This window comes from Zonotrichia leucophrys, chromosome 5, assembly GCF_028769735.1.
Source record: "Zonotrichia leucophrys gambelii isolate GWCS_2022_RI chromosome 5, RI_Zleu_2.0, whole genome shotgun sequence".
Lineage (NCBI taxonomy): Eukaryota > Metazoa > Chordata > Aves > Passeriformes > Passerellidae > Zonotrichia > Zonotrichia leucophrys.
The window spans coordinates 17,934,483-17,954,796 of NC_088175.1; the positions used below are offsets into that span (position 1 = coordinate 17,934,483).

The 20,314-nt window shown below is 47.5% G+C and overlaps 1 protein-coding gene across 1 annotated transcript in view; it reads right to left on the reverse strand.

Moving 5' to 3' along the window:
• JDP2 (Jun dimerization protein 2) overlaps window positions 1–16,141 on the reverse strand; it is a 47,316-nt gene extending 31,175 nt beyond the window's left edge. The window contains exon 1 of the mRNA XM_064714079.1: window positions 15,730–16,141. The gene's annotated coding sequence lies outside the window, so the exon portion shown is untranslated. The remainder of the gene's footprint in view (window positions 1–15,729) is intronic.
• Window positions 16,142–20,314: the final 4,173 nt, after the last annotated feature.

Genomic DNA, 20,314 nt, shown 5'->3' on the forward strand with positions numbered 1-20,314 from the left:
TGCACATGGTGTGCATGCTGCCAGCTGGGGCTCTCTTTACCCACTTGTCACACCTGAGAGAAAAGCTGACCACCTCATTTTGCATTGGAGGTATGCTGCCACTGCAGGCTGGCTCTGTCCCATGACTGGCCACTCCTCTTGATCCTTTTCTACACACTGAGCTGGCTCTGGGTAAGCCACATGGCTTCTTATGGTGGAAAACAGACATGAGAGCATTGGGTATTGCTTCCATCATTTCAGTCTCAAGGACACAGGGAGCTGAACCCTTCACAGCACAAAAAAGAGAGCCTTTAGCTGAGGAGGTGGAGGTATGGTTTGCACATCAGAGCAAGTTGGAATCATCCTTAGAAGCTGTAGCCATCCCATAAGATCCTGGGGAAGCAGGGAGCCTGCATCAGGTGGATCTCCACAAATCCAGGGCGATCTCCAAGCAAGCATGCTGTGTTCCTCCTGCCCAGGCTGGCCACCACATTGAAGCCAGCACCCACTCTTCACCCTTTCCCCTCTCCTTTCAGCTCCCTCATGCTCCACGTGGCAGTTTAACAATTACCTGCTAGGAGCACACTGAGGGGCTGCTCATGGATGAGGGCAGCAGGACTAGGGGGAGTGGAAGTGTCTCTGAAATGACACAGCCTATTTTGGGGAACTGTGGACAACAGCCTGCTGATCTGGCTGTTGAGATGCCTGATTCTTGGAGTTTATTTTCCCTTTGTGCTTGCTTTCCTGTGGATTGTGAGAGGACTCCTTGTGTACTCCAACAAACGTGCTTCAGGGTAAAAAATGTCTTCAACCACTAGCCCATTTTCTAGTCTTCTTTTCCCCATGTTTGTCCATGCTTCACATTTGCACAGTCAGGTGCCTCTGGCCTGACAATTTTGTGCTGTAGGGCTGCGATAAGGCAGGGCTGGAAATTCCTCTCCTTCAGCCCTCACACAGCTTGTGGTGGACAGAGACTGACCCCCATGGAAAGCATTCAGCCATTCTGAAACCAGACCCTGTAAAACAAGTGTCACAGCTGTGCTCCCAGGCCCTGAGTCACCCATTTCCCCTTCCACTCGTGAGGCAGGTGATGCACCAGGAGTGGCACAGTTCTCCCAGCACCTCCTCAGTCATCATTTTCCTATTATTTTATGATTACTGTTTAGGACATAATCATCAGCAGACCAAGTGTAAGGGCACAGGTGGAGGGCATTCCCCTTTCACACCGTAACACTCCAGGGCTGACACTATAAACCATGCTAAACAAAACCAAGGCTTTAATTTTGGAGGAAAATGAAATACTGCCATCTTGCTCCTGGGTTACCAAAGCAAATCAAGGCCTCATCAGTCACCAAAACCAAAAGCCCCCAAACACTGGCCTTAACCCCATCTTTTTGAGTGGTGTATTAATAGGAGACTGTTGCTGGTCTGTTTCCAAGAAAGCAGCTGCAGAGAAACCCAGGGGCCTGGCTCTGTAGTCTGAGTGTCTGGGGCTCACTTGGGTCGACAGACCAAGTTGCTCTCCTCCCCTACAACTCTGCCTGCTCTGTAGGCAGGGCTCCCTTTGCTAGGGTGCTTAGGATCTTGGCCACATCTCAGAGGAGATGATTCTCACATATTCCTGGATATGATTGTCCATTTAAGACTCCACTCCACCCCACCCCTTGGCTCATCTCACAGAACAGCCCCCAACCAAAAATTTGCCTTTCTGCATTCTTTGTTGGGAGATCCTTCCACTCCAAACAGCAGGTGAATCAAGCTGGTGGGGGCAGGTCTCTGGGATTCCACTGCCAGCAAATAAAGCACAAACTGATCACTGCTGTATCAGAATTCTCCTTCAAATGAAAACCCTCAGAGAAAGGGCCAGGAATTGAACTTATCTCTGCTCTGAATTATTAAGTGAACAAAAACATAAATACAGGCTTTGTGGCTCAAAGAAGTCAACAGAACTCCCAGGTGCACCCTTGTCAGCATCAGACACCTGCCAAGTCCCACCCTGCTCATCCCTGGCTAGTGCATTTGGTTGCTATCAGAGAAATCTAGCTCTTTATCAAGACTCATTTTACATTATTTGTTATCATTACACAGCAAGTAATCCAATTCATTATTACTGCTGTTTCCATCTTGCCAGATATGGGACTCCCACCCCCTCCCTGTGGAGACACAGCTCACTTCTAGGAAGTACTTTCCTGATGCGAAGTCTAAATTTTCCCCTCTTGCTAACGCAATCTCCATCTCCTCACAGATGTTTGGAGACAGCAATGCTTCCCCCACCTATGTCATCTTTTGGCTAAACTGGTTAGCATTGTGTTCAATCTATCTCCCCTGTCTGTCAACACCTTCCATTTCCCCCAGTTCAGATCACAATATTTGGTAAACTGTTCAAGAGAGATCCTTACTCTCCTCCTCAAGAGGAAAATCCCACTGGCATCTTTCTCAAAAGCATAACCTAACACAGACCCCCTGCCTGACCTGCTCCCCACTGCTGTCCTTTGGGCTGCACTCCAAAAATTCGTGAAAGTTATTAGAAAATCAATTCCTTCTCTTATCTTTCTGTTTCTGTAAGGGTAGGACCTTGCTTGCTCCAAGTTGCTGCTTACAAGCATAAACAAATTATCAGTCCTTTTTCAGCCAGTTGGCAGGCAAGTCCATGCTGGAATCTATGAGTCCAGGACACGAAGTTTTTGAAAGCCACAGTTGTTATCTGCTTTGCCCCTCTCTCAAATTGCCCACAACTTTATCTCTCTTGCATGCAGGAGGGCGGGAGCTCCACACTGATCTCATCCATCACAGATGGCAGAAGGAAGACCAGCCCATGCACTAGGGAAGGGGGAAGCAAGTCTCTGTGATTGGCAATGAGCAGCTGGCTACAAGAGAAAGCTCCCCCAGCAAAGCAGATTAACAGGCCTTATTTTCACTTGCTCCCAGTACAACACACCAGCTCAGTCAGGCTACAAGTCTTACTGCATTAAGTTCTTCTTCACATTTTGGTTGAGAAAAATCAAAGAGATAATTGCCTAGTTCATGCAGTCACTGGTTGACATAATTCCTCATGCTCTTTGTGCCATGTGGAGTACTGCTCGCTTAATTCACATTAACTGGCTCCACCTTTGGACTCTTACTTCCCACTCTTCCAAGGATCTTGTGACAGTGGGTAGATCATGATAAAAAAGCAGAGCTGAAAGCAACTAAGCAATCTCTACATGGTATCACTCCCCACGTCCAGGAAAGAGATGCTTTCTTAAGCAGGCTAGAGCCAAAATGAACAAGGAATATCTTGCAGTCAAGCAGGTCTCCACTGCAGGATTTGGAAGGGGCTCTGACGAGGGCTGGTGGTCATGTTGGGTTGGTGTGGGGTATGGAGAACTGCAGAGACAGAGGAGCCACAAAGGAGAAGTAGCATGGGAGAGCCCCTGCAGAACTAAATCTCTTTTTTGCATATTCTGTGGCAGCACTAAAAGCGCCATTGCTTGTTTATCTCTTCTGGAAGTGGATTAAGCAAAACTGAAGGATGGTATGCAGAGTTCAGGGTCCTCACAGGAAGCTTGTGCACAAGAGCTACTGCTCTCACCCTCTTTGCCCTCAACACTCACTGCTACATGTGGTAGGGAGATTGCAACAGCAAGGAGAAGGAAAAAAAGGGAAAGAACCATCCCTTTTGATGCCTGGTGGTGAGAGAAAGCCATTTCCAAACAGAGCAATGGGCATAGGAAGAGAGTGTATTAATTCCTCTCCATTAAAGATCTGGAAAAGCCTTGTGAACATTTCCTTTCCTGCATTATTAACAGTTCTGCAGGGTGATATCATTGGGGCCTTTTCCAAACTCGGAGCGTCTCAGACATTACAACACCAGGTTTTGGCTGCTGATACATATGACCAGCTACACCCACCCCAGGCCCCTCCCTGCAACACCCCCAAAGAGACCAGTGAACCCCCACTGCCAGACTCACCAGACCTCTGCTCAGCATCTTAGCAGTCACAAGGCTTCATCCCTGGACACTGTACCTATACCTAAGCAAATGCTCTCAAAAACTGCTCAGCTAAAAATAGACTGCAATTGCTCCAAAGAGCCTAACATTCTGAGCCCCATTGTTTTTAAGACCAAGAAAGCAAGTAGCTCATGATGCCAGGATGCTGACAGGTAGGTTTGGAACTCGGAAGAGGGAGAATAGCAGGTGCCTCAGAAGAATATTTCCAAGCAGGCCAAGGTCAATGCAAAGGTCTGTTTCCCTAGAGCTGCAGAGCAAGTCCTGGGCAAATTAACAGCTCAAAAGTTGAAAAGCTGCTCTTGGCAAAGCTACTTGCAAGCTGAAGGAAGGAGAGCAGCTCTTTCTAGTGCCCAGCAGTTATGTGCTCACATTCTGCACTCCAGAACCTCTGTTGCACATATCTTGATAGTTGCAGCTCTCCTCTAGGTATGGTGGGACTCGTGTCCAAACTAGCTCTGCACCAGCATAAAGAGGAAATGTCTCCCTTGACATTAATGAAATTAGCTCAGAGTGTCAAATTAGGCCAAGAGCAGAATCTGGGTATGGTGGAGATTTGCAGCCACAGAGCAGCCTACCAGCAGAACAGACAAAAACAGCATGTCAGCGAGGAGGTTTTAGTTTCAATTTGTCCAAGAATCACAAAAAAGCAGCAGTCATTAAAAAAAATGCCTGAGCTGGGTTCCTCAAAATAGTGGAAGTTTCGTTTAGTGCTTACCCCAAGCAGTGTGTTAGCAACGCACTCAGGGCACCTTCTGTAGAGAGAAAAAGTGCCAAAGGCAGAAGAAAAATAAACAAACCAAATGCCTGGGCTGTTCCACTGGCCAGCACAGATGTCAGATTTGCTGTTAATAATGCTGATGGTTGACCTGCTTCCCTGCTGCAGTCACGCCCAGGAAGGTGTGAGGAGCCCCAGAGCTGCAGACAGCATGTGCTTGAAGTGGCCCCCAGTGGGATTGCACGACAGCCTGGCAGCTCTGCTCTACAGATGTGCTCTGTCAGTATAAAATATCCCAGGGCTGTCAGCCTGCTCCCAGCAGCCTCATCCACTCCCCCTTATGCTTAAGGATCACAGAATTGCAAGGCTTTCTTCTGTTTACTGTAAGGACATGTTGCCTGGATCCTTTTTGGATGGAAACTGTCTGCTACATTGCTCTCTAGCAACCTTAGTCAAGGTTCCCCAGAGTTTTTCCAGCCCACCAGACAGTTTAGTTGCTCCAAAACAAGACTGGGTTAGTTCAAATCCAGTATTTGATCCAGTGGCTCAGCTGCATTCCTGCTAGGATATTGCCCTCAGTATCACCACTCTGCCTACTTAGCAAGCAGTCCACGGATGAGAAAGACAAGTGCATGCCAGAAGTTACTCAGTTCACCAAAGCAAACTAACCACAAAGGTCCTGAGCTGGCAGCCTTTCACCAGGAAGAGATCTGCTCCTAAAGCTCTGCTCTTCCATCACTCTGGCAGCTTTCTGCTGCTATTGTTTCCCCCTTCTCTCTCTTCAGAGATTTATTTTAGTACTGACAGGGACACTGCAAGGACCTTTCTTTCCTTTCTCCATTCTAAGGCACTTCCTTTTCTCTTTCTCCCACCCTCTGTGTAGACAAGAGGGCCCATTTCCCTGCAGTGATTAATTCCTTTTGGCCCTTACAACTCAGAAGGGATTTTCTTTTACTGCTGGTTTTATCCCTCTCCGATTTAAAATGCACCTTGCATCCTATAAAATAGCTCCAAGCACTTCCCACTGGGAATATGGGTAAAAACCCAGCCTGAGTCCTCACAGCAGACAGAGAAGAACACAGTGGGTGGGGAAAAGAAAGCACATGGATGCTAGTGTACATTTCTGGGAAAAGCCACTTTCCTACTTTAAAATGGATGTTGACCACTGAGGAATGGAGGAGTCAGAGAGACTGCAATGGCTGAGAGCTGCAGTATTTGCCCCACAGTAAGCTCAGCCTCTTTAGCATCTTGCACGCTTAGAAGAAAGTGTCTTTATTCCACTGTAATCCCAGGGAGTAAACATGGAGTACTCAAAAAGTTTTTAATCTCCTGAAGAAAGGAATATGGGAACCACAGCCGGATGCCATTGCCAGGCAACCTCTGATTAGAACTAAAGCACTGCTTTGTAGAGTGTGGCTGATCAATCCCTGCACAGGGCAGATTGTCTCCATTGCCTTCTGCACTGAGGCTGCTTAACCTCCCAAAAGCACTGCTGGCAAACCCATATTATTGGGTGTGGGACAGAGGAAACTGCTTGAAATGAAGGGGCCAGTCTTACACAAGAGGTGAGGCTCGATGATTGCCTGTCAAACCTGGGGAGCTTGTGAATTGCCAGAGCTCTCGTTTTGCCTGTGGCATTTCTGTAAAGCTGCCACTGGTGCTGGTTCAGTGCTGGCATGCATCCTGGAAGCACACCTTCTCCAAGCTGTTCATTGTTCCAGGTCTGCCAGAGACTGAATTTGCTCCCCTGCCTCTGGCAAGAAAGTCTCAGCTTTCCTTGTATAACCTTGCAGAAGCAGGGAGCACGGCAACCACAGGGGGCTGGCTACACCCTTGAACCACAGACAGGAGGCCATGCACTCCAGATCCACAGAGGAGGGTGGACAGCCAAGGTGACCCCAGAGGCACTTGGCCAACTCAGCAAACGAGCTCAGATGACATGCACTGCAGTGTGGCACAGATGGAGGAGGAACTCCCAAGGTATGCAAATAATCTCAAGGATCCAGTGGTAACAGTTGTACACCAGATCAACTTGCAAAACTGAGCTACAGCCCTCCCAGAGTAATGTAGTAAGGTGCTCCATAAGGCAGAATCTATGGTTCCTGAAGTTCATAAGCAGTACCCAAAAAAGTCCAGCTACTGTGTAGCACCCTCCCAGTCTTTGTTGGCACATAAACCTGATGCAAGGGGACAACATATATAGACAAGACAGTGAAGACTTCCCACAAAAGGAAGCCATGCCACCTTGAAAACTTGCCAAGAGCTGATGGGCTGCACCTAAATCCCTGCAAAGTCCCTCAGGATACAGGCACTGCTTTCAAGGTTCAAGCCTGATTAAAGAAGAGCTTAGAAAATGCAGCCAACCAAGAAAGTCTTATTCTCAAGTGCATGAAACTGCAGAGAGGTGTATCTAAATCTTCACTCGTGAGCACAGACTGTGAAGATTTCTCTCCAGTATTAAGAAGCACAAGCTAGTCTAGATAAGGATCTTGGAACAGAAGAAAGCAGGTGAGCCAGTTCCCACACTGGTGTCCCCTGCCTTTGAATGCCTCTGCCACACAACATTCATCCTGGCTTCTTCTTACAACCTCTCCCATCCCCAGTTCTGATGCATGTGTGTGCTGGCTGTGGTACTGACACACACACCCTGCATTTACAGGGTGCCTGTGCATCCCTGGACATGGTTGCCAGACCAGGGTTCAAAACAACTGCACTCTCCATCTTGATTCTTCTGTCCACCTGTAGAACCACACAAAACCTGTAGAAATGTAACAACCTTGGGAATTTCTGCTCTTATCTCAAATTTGATTGAAACTGTTCCGCATGTTCAAAAGTGCTAGAAGGGCCCCACGGTAAACAGCATGATTACATAAACTTTGTCACCTTCGGAAACCATCCAAAACCAGCCAAAAGCCTCATACACTACATCCACAGCCCTACAGGTATCTTGCTGCAACAGAACTGGCCAAGAAGGTGCCCTTTGTGCACGGAGCACAGGCAGCAAAGGTGCTTTGCTGCCTTTGCAGCTCACTTGCACATTGTAACGTAGACAAGAAACAAACTGCTTATTAAGCAGCAACCCCAGGTTTGTCTGGTTTTGCTAATGGTGGGTGTCTGTCCTCACTGAGATGATTCATGAGTTGACACTATTTTCTGTTCTCCCCTTCTGTCTCCAGCCAGAGCTCTGATATCCCTGGCTCAAAGCCAGGGTGCAGGGTGAGTGTCTCTCACTTGTTTATAGCAGGGCTGGGGGATGTTTAAACGAAGGTGGCGATGGGAATCTTGGGAACTTCACAGCACACAACTGCAGCTACAATCCCTCCTGCAGCTGACAGTTCCACTCAGGCCAGAGCATGGAAATTTCTTTATCTAAAGAAAAATCCATTGACCAGCTACTTCTGGAAATGAAGGCACTCTCAGGGATCGTACAAGTTCCAAAGCAAATTTAAAAACCATAATCACTCATGGCCTGATCTTTCAAAGGCAGGAGTCCAAATCAAAAACTTTGTGTGCAGCTGAATGCTTAGCAGACACATGCAGCTACCACGATTGCCTGCAAAAAGAAACACACTGACAGGAGAGAGTCTCGCCTCTATGGCAAGAGCAGGTCCATGCTGAACTGTGCAGCTTCAGTGTGATGGTGTCAGAGCACACAAACCCAGCTTTAAATTAAAAAAATCTCCAGCCATTAGTTTAGCAAGGAAGCCCTACAGATTATTACTAAAGCTAAAAGAATTTGTTTAGATCCATGCTGTGTTTCACTGTGAATGTTTATTTTCTTTCAGCACTTCATTCAGCCTGGACAATGACAGCAAGCTAATTAGTTTCATATTTGTCCATACTTTTAAGCCTTTCTCTTTTACAGGATTTCATTACTGCAATAAAAAGAGTATAAGCATGATGAGCAAAGGCATGTTTAATTTTTTTGGAAAAAGTCTAAAAGTCTTCACGTGATCATTTATTTTATCATCAAATGATTTCAAGAAGTTTGCTACTAGCTAATGACTACACTAGAGGCTCAAAAATGACCTGATCATGTTTACTTACAAAAAGCCAAAATAAACAAAAAACCCCACCACAACCAAAAGCCTAGCTTAGAAAAATTAAATGCTTGCAAGCAGAAAAACTCTTGGAGTCAGAGGAAGAAGAATCAACTCTGACATGATACATTATTATTGTTAATGTCTTACAACTTGAATGCCAATGGTATACTTGATGCTTGGATGGGTACCAAATGCCAAGAGCCAGCAACATCACACCTATCTATGTTTGGGGTTCAAGAAAACAAACACATTCAGGGCTCTGCAGGACTGTCTGTTGATGACCCTTTCCAAAAAAACCATTTGGACACCTTACAGAGTCTCAAACACAGGAGTCTGGGAAACCCTAATCAAACAATGCACTGGAGTGCCTGAACTGCTCGTTTTTGCAAGGGCAGTTCTGTCTGAGAGTGCAGCTAAGCACTGGTTCAGTTCTGAATTGCTTATTTTCTGGGAATGCAGCATTAAGCTCAGGATCCACCACTGGCCACAAGCACACCACACAGGACCATTTCAGAAGAGAAAGAACCTGAAAGGCAGAAGGAGCTGGCAGATAGCACACTCTGACTGCTGCATGTTCCCCACGCTGACATCACCAGCACCGCTGCAGGAGCAGGGGCACAGCAGCCTGAGTGCTGAACTTTGTCTTATTTAAAGGTCTTGGTTCACCTACCAGGGACCTGGAATTGCTGGGGAACTCCTGGAGCAGAGCTGGGGTCCAGCCACCACATAGCACCCTCAAAGTGCCAACATGGATCAAGTAATTCCACAGGACAATTCTCAGCTACTCCTCCCTGGACGCACACTACTAACTCCCCATAAAACCCAGTGTCCCACCTCCCCTTCCCTCCCACAATTACCCTGCATCAATTTTATTTTCTTCTTTCTGCTTCCTTCCCCTATTCTGCCCCAGCTTCCTTATGTCCTATTCAGTCATTTCTAGCAGTGGGTAGTCCTGTTATGTATCAACACCAAACATTTGGGAAGTAAAAGCTCCACACAGCTATACCCCAAGCGACCAGAGATCCTACATTTCATCCATGCAAAACTTGGGGAGCAGCAGTTGTTGCTCTCATTACACACATCACAAGAGCTGATCCACAATCTGGAAACAGCTGCCTATCTGCGGGCTTGGGGCTGCACTGCCCTGACCTGTGCCACTGCTCTGGCCAAATCACTCAGCTCAACAGATTATCCACAACAGCCACACAGCTGGCAAGTCTTACCAAGCGATGGCACAGCACCAGGGTGACAGGCTGCATGGGAGATGAAGCCAGGTAAATATGTAAGAGCTCACACTGGGGATAACTTGGAAAAGAAAGTCTACCTCAGCACCACAGTGATGAGAAGCTGCTGAAAATCTAGAAAAAAACATCCTCCTGACTTGTCTAAAACCCCCTAAATCTTCCTTCTCTGCTGAAGCCTAAAATAAAGGAGAACAGGAAAGTGGGTTCCTTATAGCAGAAAGCAAGAGGCAAAATTCCCCTCAGAAGAAGTGCAGAATTTTCCACACTGGTGACTGTCTTATCATGGAAAGATATCTGAGACACTTCATTAGTCACTGCCTGCAGTTTGCCTCCTTAAATATGTCCCCAAAGCAGTAGAGACCAAAAATAAAATGAGAAAAGAGGAATCTCTCTACCTCCTCAAAAATGTGGAATTAATTGGAGTGGCAGTTTAGATACCATGTAAAGCATTTTCTTTGTGTATCTTACAAGATTTCCATCTGCTATTTTCATCTGCAAATAACTACTTTAGAACAGGAGCCAGGTCCAGAACTGCACTGCTAAAAAGGCCCAGAAGTCATTTTCTTCAACTAGGTATCTTCACTAGTCCAAATCCTGAAGATAATTTAAAGCTGCCAGTTCTCACTGGAGCTTCTCTGACAAGTTTGGAGATGTTGGTAAAGAAGCAAACATGCTGAAAGCTGTGTGCTGGATGTGAGTACTCAAGGTTCTACCAACTGTGCCCCTAAAGGGGACTGCAAGTCTTCACTGGCAGGGTCAACAGAGACCACTGGGAGGAGCCAGAAGAATGGAGAAAGGAGGGATGGAAGAAGGTACCGCAATGCCTAAAATATTTCTTTGCAAATCTGACTTGTAATTAATTAAAATGTTAAGAACCAATAAGGTACAGGACAGGTATTGCCCTTTTAAATCTCTCCTAGACCCTAGGCTGCACATGCAGCATCAACCCCTATATGAGATAAACAAAAATGCCAAGAGAAGTATGGAAAAAGGCACAGTATCTTTTCTGAGCTCTGACAAAGGGCCAAATCCCTATGTGAGAGTCTTCTCACATGGCATTCTGGCATGTGGTTCTTATCACTGGCATTCTGTGGTTCTTATCTGTCACACTTTAAAATCAAGGAATAAAATTGGACCTGGCCTTCCAGCTCTGGCAAAAATTGCATGTGAGAATCAGAATTATTCAGGCTGGAAAAGACCCTTAAGATCATTGAGTCCAACTATAAACCCAGCACTGCCAAGTCCACCACTAAGCCGTGTCTCTAAAAACTGCATCTACGTGTCTTATAAATACCTCCAGGGATGGTGACTCCAACATTTCCCTAAGCAGCCTGTTCCAATGCTTGACAACCTTTTCAGTGAAGAAATTTTCCCAATACTCAATGTAAATCTCCCATGGTGTAACCTGAGGTTGTTTCCTCTTGTCCTGTTGCTGGTTACTTGGGAGAGGAGACTGACCCCCAGCTCACTATGACCTCCCTTCAGGTTGTTGTAGAGAGTAAAAAGGTCTCCCTTGAGCCTCCTTTTCTCCAGGCTAAACAATCCCAGCTCCTTCAGGTGCTCCTCACAGGACTTGTGCTCCAGACCCTTCCCCAGCTCTGTTGTCCATCTCTGGGTACAAGCACCTCAATGTCTTTCCTATTGTGAGGGGTCCAAATCTGACACAGGACTCAAGGTGTGGCGTTACCAGTGCCAAGTACAGGGAGTCCATCCCTGCCCTGGTCCTGCTGGTCACACTATTGCTGACACAAGCCAGGGTGCCACTGGTCCTCTTGCCCACCTGGGCACACACTGGCTCGTGTTCAGCTGCTGATGACCAGCACACCCAGGTCCTTCTCTGCTGGGCAGCTTTCCAGTCATTCTGCCCCCAGTCTGTAGCACTGCAGGGGTTGTTGTGACACAAGAGCAGGACCTGGCACTTGACCTTGTCAAACCTCATACCACTGGCCTCAAGCCCATCAATCCAGCCTGTTCAGATCCCCTTGTAGCACCTTCCTAACCTCCAGCAAACCAACACTCCCCCAGCCTGCTGCCATCTGCAAACAGAGGGAAGGGGTCTCCAAACCAGTCACACCTATCAGAGCAGCCACATCGTTTGACAAGGGAGAGCAAGGCTCATTCACCTGCCCTGGCAATGACCCACGGCCAGCTCTTGCTCCAACAACCCTCCCTGCGACTGATGGAAGGAGAGGTCGAGCCAAGCCAGTCCACAGGGCACGCTGGCGGAGCTGAGGCGGCTGCCCGCCCCTTGCTTCCCTGGCTGGCGGGAGCGCAGGGCCGGGGCGGCTGTCTGTCCGTGCCGGGGCCCGCAGGCCGTGCCCAGCAGCTGCAGCTCCCGGGCCGCCCGCAGCAGCCCAGCCCAGGCCGAGCCTGTGCTCCCGGGCCTGACCAAGCCGGGCCGGCGCTCCCGGGCCGCCGCCTGCGCCCTCTGCCGGCCACGCTCGCCGGCAGCCCCCGCCCCTCGTCCCAGGACGGCGCCACGGCACCTAGACACTGGAACGGGATGGGGCCGCCTCAGTTCAGGCGCCACGAGTGTATCCACGGCCTGGACGCGGCCCAGCAGTGACCTGCTAACGCCTCCCTGCCTCCTCTCACTTCTCCCTGGGCCAGGAGCACTCTGCCGGCAGACAAATCCCTCCCCTGCCAGAAGAGCAGCAGCCCCAGCTGTATCAGAGCACAGGCCTCTGTTCTCGCAACTGCTGCAGGTTCCTGGCTTTTGTCATCAAATCCTCATTGTGGGTACTCAACAAGCCCCAAACCAGTGTGATTTGCTAAACCACAAGGCCCAGAGTTCGCTAAAGAGCAAACATTCTTCCATCGAACCAAATGTGTTCACTTTTGTGTGACAACCTCCACCAGCACAAAGACTAAACCTCTGCTTAGGCACCTACAATGCCCTCTGTGCTCTGCAGCCTCAAAAGAGGATCTAAGGAGCATCCAGAAAGGAAAGAGGGCAACAAACATCGCAAAGAGGGCAAGGGAAACAGTGATGAATCATTTTCGTGGTAAGGGAGACCCATTAGTTGATCAACTACAAATTTCTGGGTGGCGGGAACCTGTACAGGTGCACAGCACTCCCCACAGTTGGCAAGTCATGGTCTCTGCAGGACAGCAAGCTGTGAGACACATTATCAGCCTCAACACAAAAAGATTTGCTGTTTTCCTCACCACCCTTCTCTCACAGGGCAGCCTGTAATTCCCAGATGCAGCTAAAAGCAGCCAGTTAGCTGGAAATGACTAGTTGTGGTTTCAGGCTGTGAAAGATAGCACTCACTGGTAACCCTTCCTTCCCTCTCTCCATTAATAATCCTCCTCCCTCCAGTTACCAGAAAATACAGCAGTGCCTGCCCCTCTCTCCTCCCTGCAGGCTACTCCTTTGGAGAATTGGCTCCACAGCTGGATTGTAAAATAATCCAGCTGTTCCTATGACAACATGCTGGCAGTGGGCAGAGATGACGCCAGCACGCAGTGTTGGCCCATTCACTACCAACACCCAACTCTGTTTTGGTTTGGGAAGCATTTGTTTTTCTATGTGGGCAGCTCTGCCAAGTACATTTCTGAAGGCTGGAGGGGCAGGAGGAGCCACAATCCCAGAGATGCCAAGAAAGTTGCTGGCTCTGTGATTTCCCCTTGTTTTGGTTTGGCTTTTTTTTTTTTTTTTCCCCAGCTCTATCTGATGTGAGGATAAAAACCCCTCCAGCAATCTTGCAGCTGCACACAATCTTTGCAAGACTTGATCCAGAGCCTGATTTAAAAAGCCCAGTGCAAGACTTTGCGTGTCAGGCTTGCACAGGAAAAAAAAAGAAAAGCCTTGGGTACAATCAATAAGGGCCACACAGTCTTTATTTTAATATCTTGCCTGTCAGCAGAAGGTTTGCAGGGTAGAGGGAAGCAAAGGAAAGGCTTGCTCCATGTAAAGCATTATCCAAACACCTGGCTGGACTCACCCAGGCTCTCCAGCTCTGACAGGAGCTAGTTCATGTACAGAGGGATTTTGGCAGAGGCCATTAGCAGGAGCAGAAGGACCTTCCTGTCAGGGCCAGCAAACAGAGGAGACTCCCTAGGTACTGCAGCCATTGAACTCAGCAAAGCCAGCTCTTCCAGAGTCACTGGGGTAATTCTACTAATTCTTACATAGTTTGGCAACTCCAATGACAGGGCTCCCAAAGGGAAGGTCAGGAATATGCCTGACATTCCTCAGGAGAGGAAGGCAATTTCTCAAGGACTATTACCCTCACAAGGAAACTCAGCACAGCAAAATGCCCCTGCTGCCAGCATCAACAGAACAAGAGGCAGCATTTGTTACTGCCTGTACTTTCCACTATGCCTCCATTTTTATTCTGAAGGACTTGAGAACAGAGCAGAGTGTAAGACAGGTGAGACTCTGTAGCTCAATAAGTGCTCAGGTATTTACTCACCACTACAAGTGCAACAGTGGCAATTTCTATTGCATGGCTGCAACCACTGCAATGGTTGTCTTACTGCAATGACCAGAGCTCACACTGCTCTGCCATCAACATGCAGAGTATCAGCAGGTAGGGGTGAAGGAAGATGGTCCTTGCAAAAAAATAAAATAATAAAGTGGTTATGTTGTTTTGAAGAGGGACCTCCATGGGCCTCTCTGGAGACAGGACACAAATGGCCAATCAACCCAAACAAGCGCAACAAACGGATTGTATCTCAAACTTCTCAGGGTTAGTGTTCTTATCTGGCATGGTGAGCAGCTGGACATGGCAGATTGTTAGGTACAAGGGAAGCCGAGAGATCAGATTATCTTAAACCTATCCATGTTTCCTAGATGAGAGCAAGAAAAGAAAAACAACTAGAAGCATGACTATTTCTGGAACTGCCTTAGAAATTGCAGATCCAACAGCCTCCTGTGAATCCTTCAGCCTCAGTGCCACCTGAACGTCCAGCACAGTAATTGCAGCAAGACACCCCTTCCAGGATCTAGTCCCTGTCAGCTGTTCAGTATTGGGCTCTCTCATTGGCCCAAGACAGGCTTAACCCATAACCTAAGTTCTTCCTGCAGAACACAGCTCAAAGTGTCAAAAAAACCAGTAAAATAAACAAAAGCAAGGCTCCTCCCCTGACTAGCACAGCCTGCATTGTCCAAGCCCCTTGTGTGGTGTGCTTTAGTCTTCAGCACTTCCCACAAGTGCCAGATCCCAGTTTACAGTCCCTTTGACTTTTTACTATTTCCTAGGGCAAAATCTGATAAGAGGTTGCCAGGCCCCTGGTCTGTATGGTGTTTACAGGAACAGACCACTCGATCCAAAGCTTCATTAGATAAACTGCACTCAGTATCAGCACATGTACATATTTGAGAGGATTAAGAACAAGATTCATCAAAAGGCATTGCAATTATCAGACTGCACAGCAGATACACAGCAAGGCAAAGGATTCTGAGAGCAAGCCTGGCCATGTATCAACCACCTGTCCATCCCATGAAAAGTCTACCTGCCTACTTGGTCCCGCCCCAGGTCCCTTGTGAGGCTTGGCAGTCGTGGGAAAGCAGGTTGGTGAGAGGAAGGAGGGCAGCCTGAGAACACTATCAGTGCAGATTGGATCAGGTGAGTGACCAGGAAAGGGGTTTTGTGGAGAGGACTAGAGGGTCCTGGCAAAGCACACTGCTGCACTGGAGATGGAGCATCAGCTCTTTGCTTCTCATTGAGCCAATAACTGACTTTAGTTAAGCTTACAATGCCATCTACCCCTACAACTAAGCTTAGAGACAAATTAGTGAGGCACATACTTACCTCATGAACAATGAGGTGGGTTGGAAGCTGTCTGGATCACCACACTCAACATCAGTCAGCAGTACAAAGCCCAGGTGATAACCAGTGGACTCTAGTGGCATCTCTTGAGGATCAGTACTCTGTGGTGCCCTTAATAACATCCTGAATGGTGTGACAAAGCTTACAAACAGTGAATTAGTGCACAACACCAAATCAGGGGCAGTATCTAACATGCTTAGAGAGCAGTGCTACCACTTGAAGGAGCCCAAATAGGCTGGAGGAATGGCCAATAACTGTTGTCATTATAGCACAAAGGCTCCATATTATTGTCTCCTTAGTGCAAGAGTTTCATACTTCCCCGACGTTTCTCGTAGGCAGCTCCTCTAAGCACTACCTCTTCCTTCTTCTCACAAAAGCCAGCTGATGCTAGTGTTCCTCAACCAACCAATCCAGTCTTTTATAGCACTCTTCTTATTGGCTACAGGTGTGGCCTGTTAAAGTCAGGCCTGCTCCTAATCTTTAATAATTAACCCAGCTGCAACTCCTTAGGGGGTAAGATTACTTTCTATACTATCTTTATTTACTTATATTCTATCCCCCTACAGATAACAATTTCATATAAAATAATCAAATGCAACTCCCTCACCTGGGAGAAAATAACTCCATAAAACAGTACTGAGTGCCACCTGGCTGAGGAGCCACTTCACTGAAAAAGTGTTTGGCATTTGAAAAAATGTTTGGGAAAGCAGCGAGGAAATACTAACTCTTCAATACAAGTCCCTAAGATCCTGACTGTTTACCGTAAGACCGATCAAACACTAGACCAAGTTGCCCAGAAATGTTGTAGAAACCCCATTCCCAGGGATATCTGAAATCCAGCTGGACAACCCAGTGAGCAACACTCTCGTTGGACGTGGTTCCAGTAGAGACCTCTGGGGCCAGAGCACCCTGATTCAATACTCCCCAGCTGCTTTGGCCGCCTCTGCTTTCCTCCCCCGGCGCTCAGCTTCCCGGAGACCAGCAGGGAGCAGTGAAAGGCGAGGAATGAAGACTTACCCACCGGACCAGCAGCATTCCTGCGAGGCTGCAGACACATGCCGGGACCGCCCAGCGCTGAAGTTCTGAATGCCCAGCCCAGGGAAGCGGGAAAGGGCCCCGGGCAGCCACCGGCCAGGAAAGGGCATTGCGGGATGCGCCCCCTGGGCACGGGCACGGACAGGAACACGGACACAGATACCGGCACGGGCACGGGCAGGGCCGGGACATCGGCTGGGAGCGGGGACGGAGAGCCGGGCGGGCGGCCGGGAACGCGGGTGGGGACTGTCCCAGGGACCTGGCCAGGGGACGCAGAGTCCAGGGGTGTTTCCTACAGCCGGGGGGGCGGGCGGAGGGGCTGCCCAGCCGGCTGCACCCACGGTGCCAGCCCACGAGCCTGAGCCCCAGAGCTGCGGTGAGCTTCCCGATATTGCTGCTGTCAGCGTTGGACGGTGCTTGTTGCTTCAAGCGTCTGGGGCTACAAGGTTCGTATTGCCCAACTGTCCCCTTTGATCTCGAGATATAAACACATGCTTAACAAAAACCGAAATCTAAATTCTTACATAACCACATGACTCCAGGCACTGGGATGATGAAATCCCAAGAAGCATCCAGGCTCTTCCACTGACAACGGACCTGCCAATACCCAGGAGACACTGGCCATTTTGCTGATCAGCTTTGCTACAGGTCAGGATAATGCTCTCACATCCATTGTGCAAATGAGCACCAAGGCCACAAAGACATTTGCATGCTGCTCTCCGTTCTAGGATAAATTTTAAATTAGATTTAAATTATATATAATTTATATTACATTTAAATTATAAGTTATGAATTACAGCATGTTGATTTAAACTATAGAACTTTATGCACAAATGACACCTACAGAAAATCAGACACAGGACAAAAAGAAGCCCCAGCAAATGGATGTCCTGGGACCCCAAAAATCTGGGTTTAGAGGTGGCTGAGCTTAGAAGTGCTGCCTCGGGGATTTAACTCTGGGGTGAATGATTATGACTGGGGTGGTTGCAGGCATTCCCATCTAAGTCTCTCCACCCTGCTCTCCTGTCCTGGGCTAATACACCTGTTCCAGGGGAGGCAGAAGAAGAATGGGAATGTCAGTCCTTGTCACTGGGCATCAGGGAGCTCTGCACAAGCCCCTTTCCTCAGTCACTTGATAAGCTAATAGCTCTGGGCATGGGCAAGGGTACAGCACAGGCTGTCACCCAGGAGAGCTAGCAACACACTGTAGACAGCAAAGATAGTATTTAAAATTGCTAGTTAGATCTGTCAGAGCATGACATCCAGGTCTTAGAGATTCTCATACATAAACATAGAGATAGATATTTCCTACATCTGGAGTAGTTCCTTGTCACAAACCCTGAGTGTTACCACTCAGCTGCTTTCACACACACCACCAGGGCATTACTCGGCTCTCTGTGTTACAGCTGATCCAGCCATTCACACACTCAGTGCATCAACAGAAGTTGGAAGGGGTCTCTGAAGGCTACCCTTCCCACCCTTGCTCAAAGCAGACGGTGGCTCAGGGCTTCAGCCAGTCCAGTTTTGATCACCTCCAAGGCTGGAGGTTCTACAGCCTCTCCACACAACCTGCTCCAGTGCTTGGCCACTTTCATGGTAAAACATAAGGATTTTAGCACATGCTCTGCAGACTGAACACTCCAAACTGAGCTTAGGCAAATCACTTAGGTCCTGGATATGCTGTTCCACAGGAGTTCATGCAGTTCTGTCAGCTACAGCACTTGATTGGTTCTGCATTAACTTTGGTCAGGGATTCAGTGCAGCCTAACTCTCCCACATAAATACATTCATTGTGCCAGTGTAACTTCCTGGACCATTTAATTGAGAGATCAGGCTAGTAACTGTGTACAAGCCAGGAATAAAACAGAATGAAATGAATTAAGGTCTCCTGAAACTGTAGCTTCTCTGCAATAATGTAATATTGACCTTTGCAAGGGACACAATTTTCCAAAATTTGGAGAATGAGTTCCCTAAGGACCAAGGACCCTTTAGTACCTGCCCATTCAGACTGCAAGCTCTGCTGCTTACACCTGTAGCACAAACACAATGCAACACAAAATCTGCTGGGGAGAGGAGAGGGGAACAAACCACACATCTGTGTATTAGTCACTTTTGAGGTTAATGGGAAAGTGTTCAGATGCTGCTTTGAATGGTTCATGGTAAGCTGCAAACTACAACAGAACCCTCCAATCATCAGTGCCCATAAGGAGTTCCAAGATCCTCAGGTGGAAATCATTATATAATAAATACTTCATTCTCTTAAACACAGATGATTATTTCAGTGCATAATGTATCTTAAAAGGAAATACAAACCTTTGCTTAGAAGTCAGAGCCTGTCCTTACCACATTCTGTGCCTTCTCACCTGCAGGGCACAAGCTGTCATGCAATATCCAGTAATTAAGCTATATTTATTATAAGATTGGAAGCTGTGAAGTCATTCCCTGTGCTAGTACACGTGCCTTAAGCTAGCTATGATAATCATTTTCACATGCACCCAACCCATGTTTAGGCCTTCAGCCACAGTTACTCTCTGATGATACAACAACAAGTGACAAAGTGGCACAGAGTGGAAAAATATTGCCAACTTTGGTCATAGAGTGATTTGGAAAAGAGAGATTTTGCTCGGTTTGACTGCATGGAGTTACACTCTATTCCTTATGTCCAGCAAATGGAATAGGTTGGCACTTTTACTGCAAGCACAGAAGTATCACCATTCCAGAACCATCCTATTGGTTCCAGAATCATCCTTACCTACTCTATAAGGAATAAGCTGCCTTTATTTTGGCATGAAAATACTTGCACAGTAAAATCCTTCTCAAATTATACATTCTAAAAGATATAAAAAGAACCCCCTCAATTCTGAAGTCCTAAAGCTTTCTTGGCAAATCTTGACTTATGTAAATGACATATAACTATATGGCAGGTTTATGAAGAAGCCATGTTAATACTATTCTGGTGTAATGAGCAAGAGTCTTGCATTCCTGTAGTGCCTTTCTGCAATAAGGAGTAAAACAACAACAAAAAGAATTTCATTAGGTCTTAACTAAATGTGTCAGGACTAAGATCCAGTGAAGCATTTGCCCTTGGAACATGAAAGTATGTAGAATATAGATAAAACTTTTCTCAAATAAATATTCCTCAGCAGGATCATCCCTTCTGAGGGATGCAGCTCATGTGACTATTATTTCATGGTTCTTAAAGGGTGGAAACCATCCCATCAGCTTGCCATGCCCCTTGGCTAAGGTCCCAGACAGAAACAAAGATCTTGAAAATATGCATCCAGGTAGAATAATATGTGTCCATGTGTGTTATTTCACCATGTTTCCCACCAGTTAGAGCTACGTGTCTGCCATTCAGTGAAAAACATCAGTTCGTGTTTCCCTTTAATCCCACTCCATATTTAGGATGATGTGGAGATAATTTATCAAACACTGCAGTCATCGGGATTCCTTCTGGAGCACTGAACATGTTACACAACCCTTACAACAAGGTAAATCCTCTAACCTGCCAGAGCTTGTTTGTAGCCTGGCA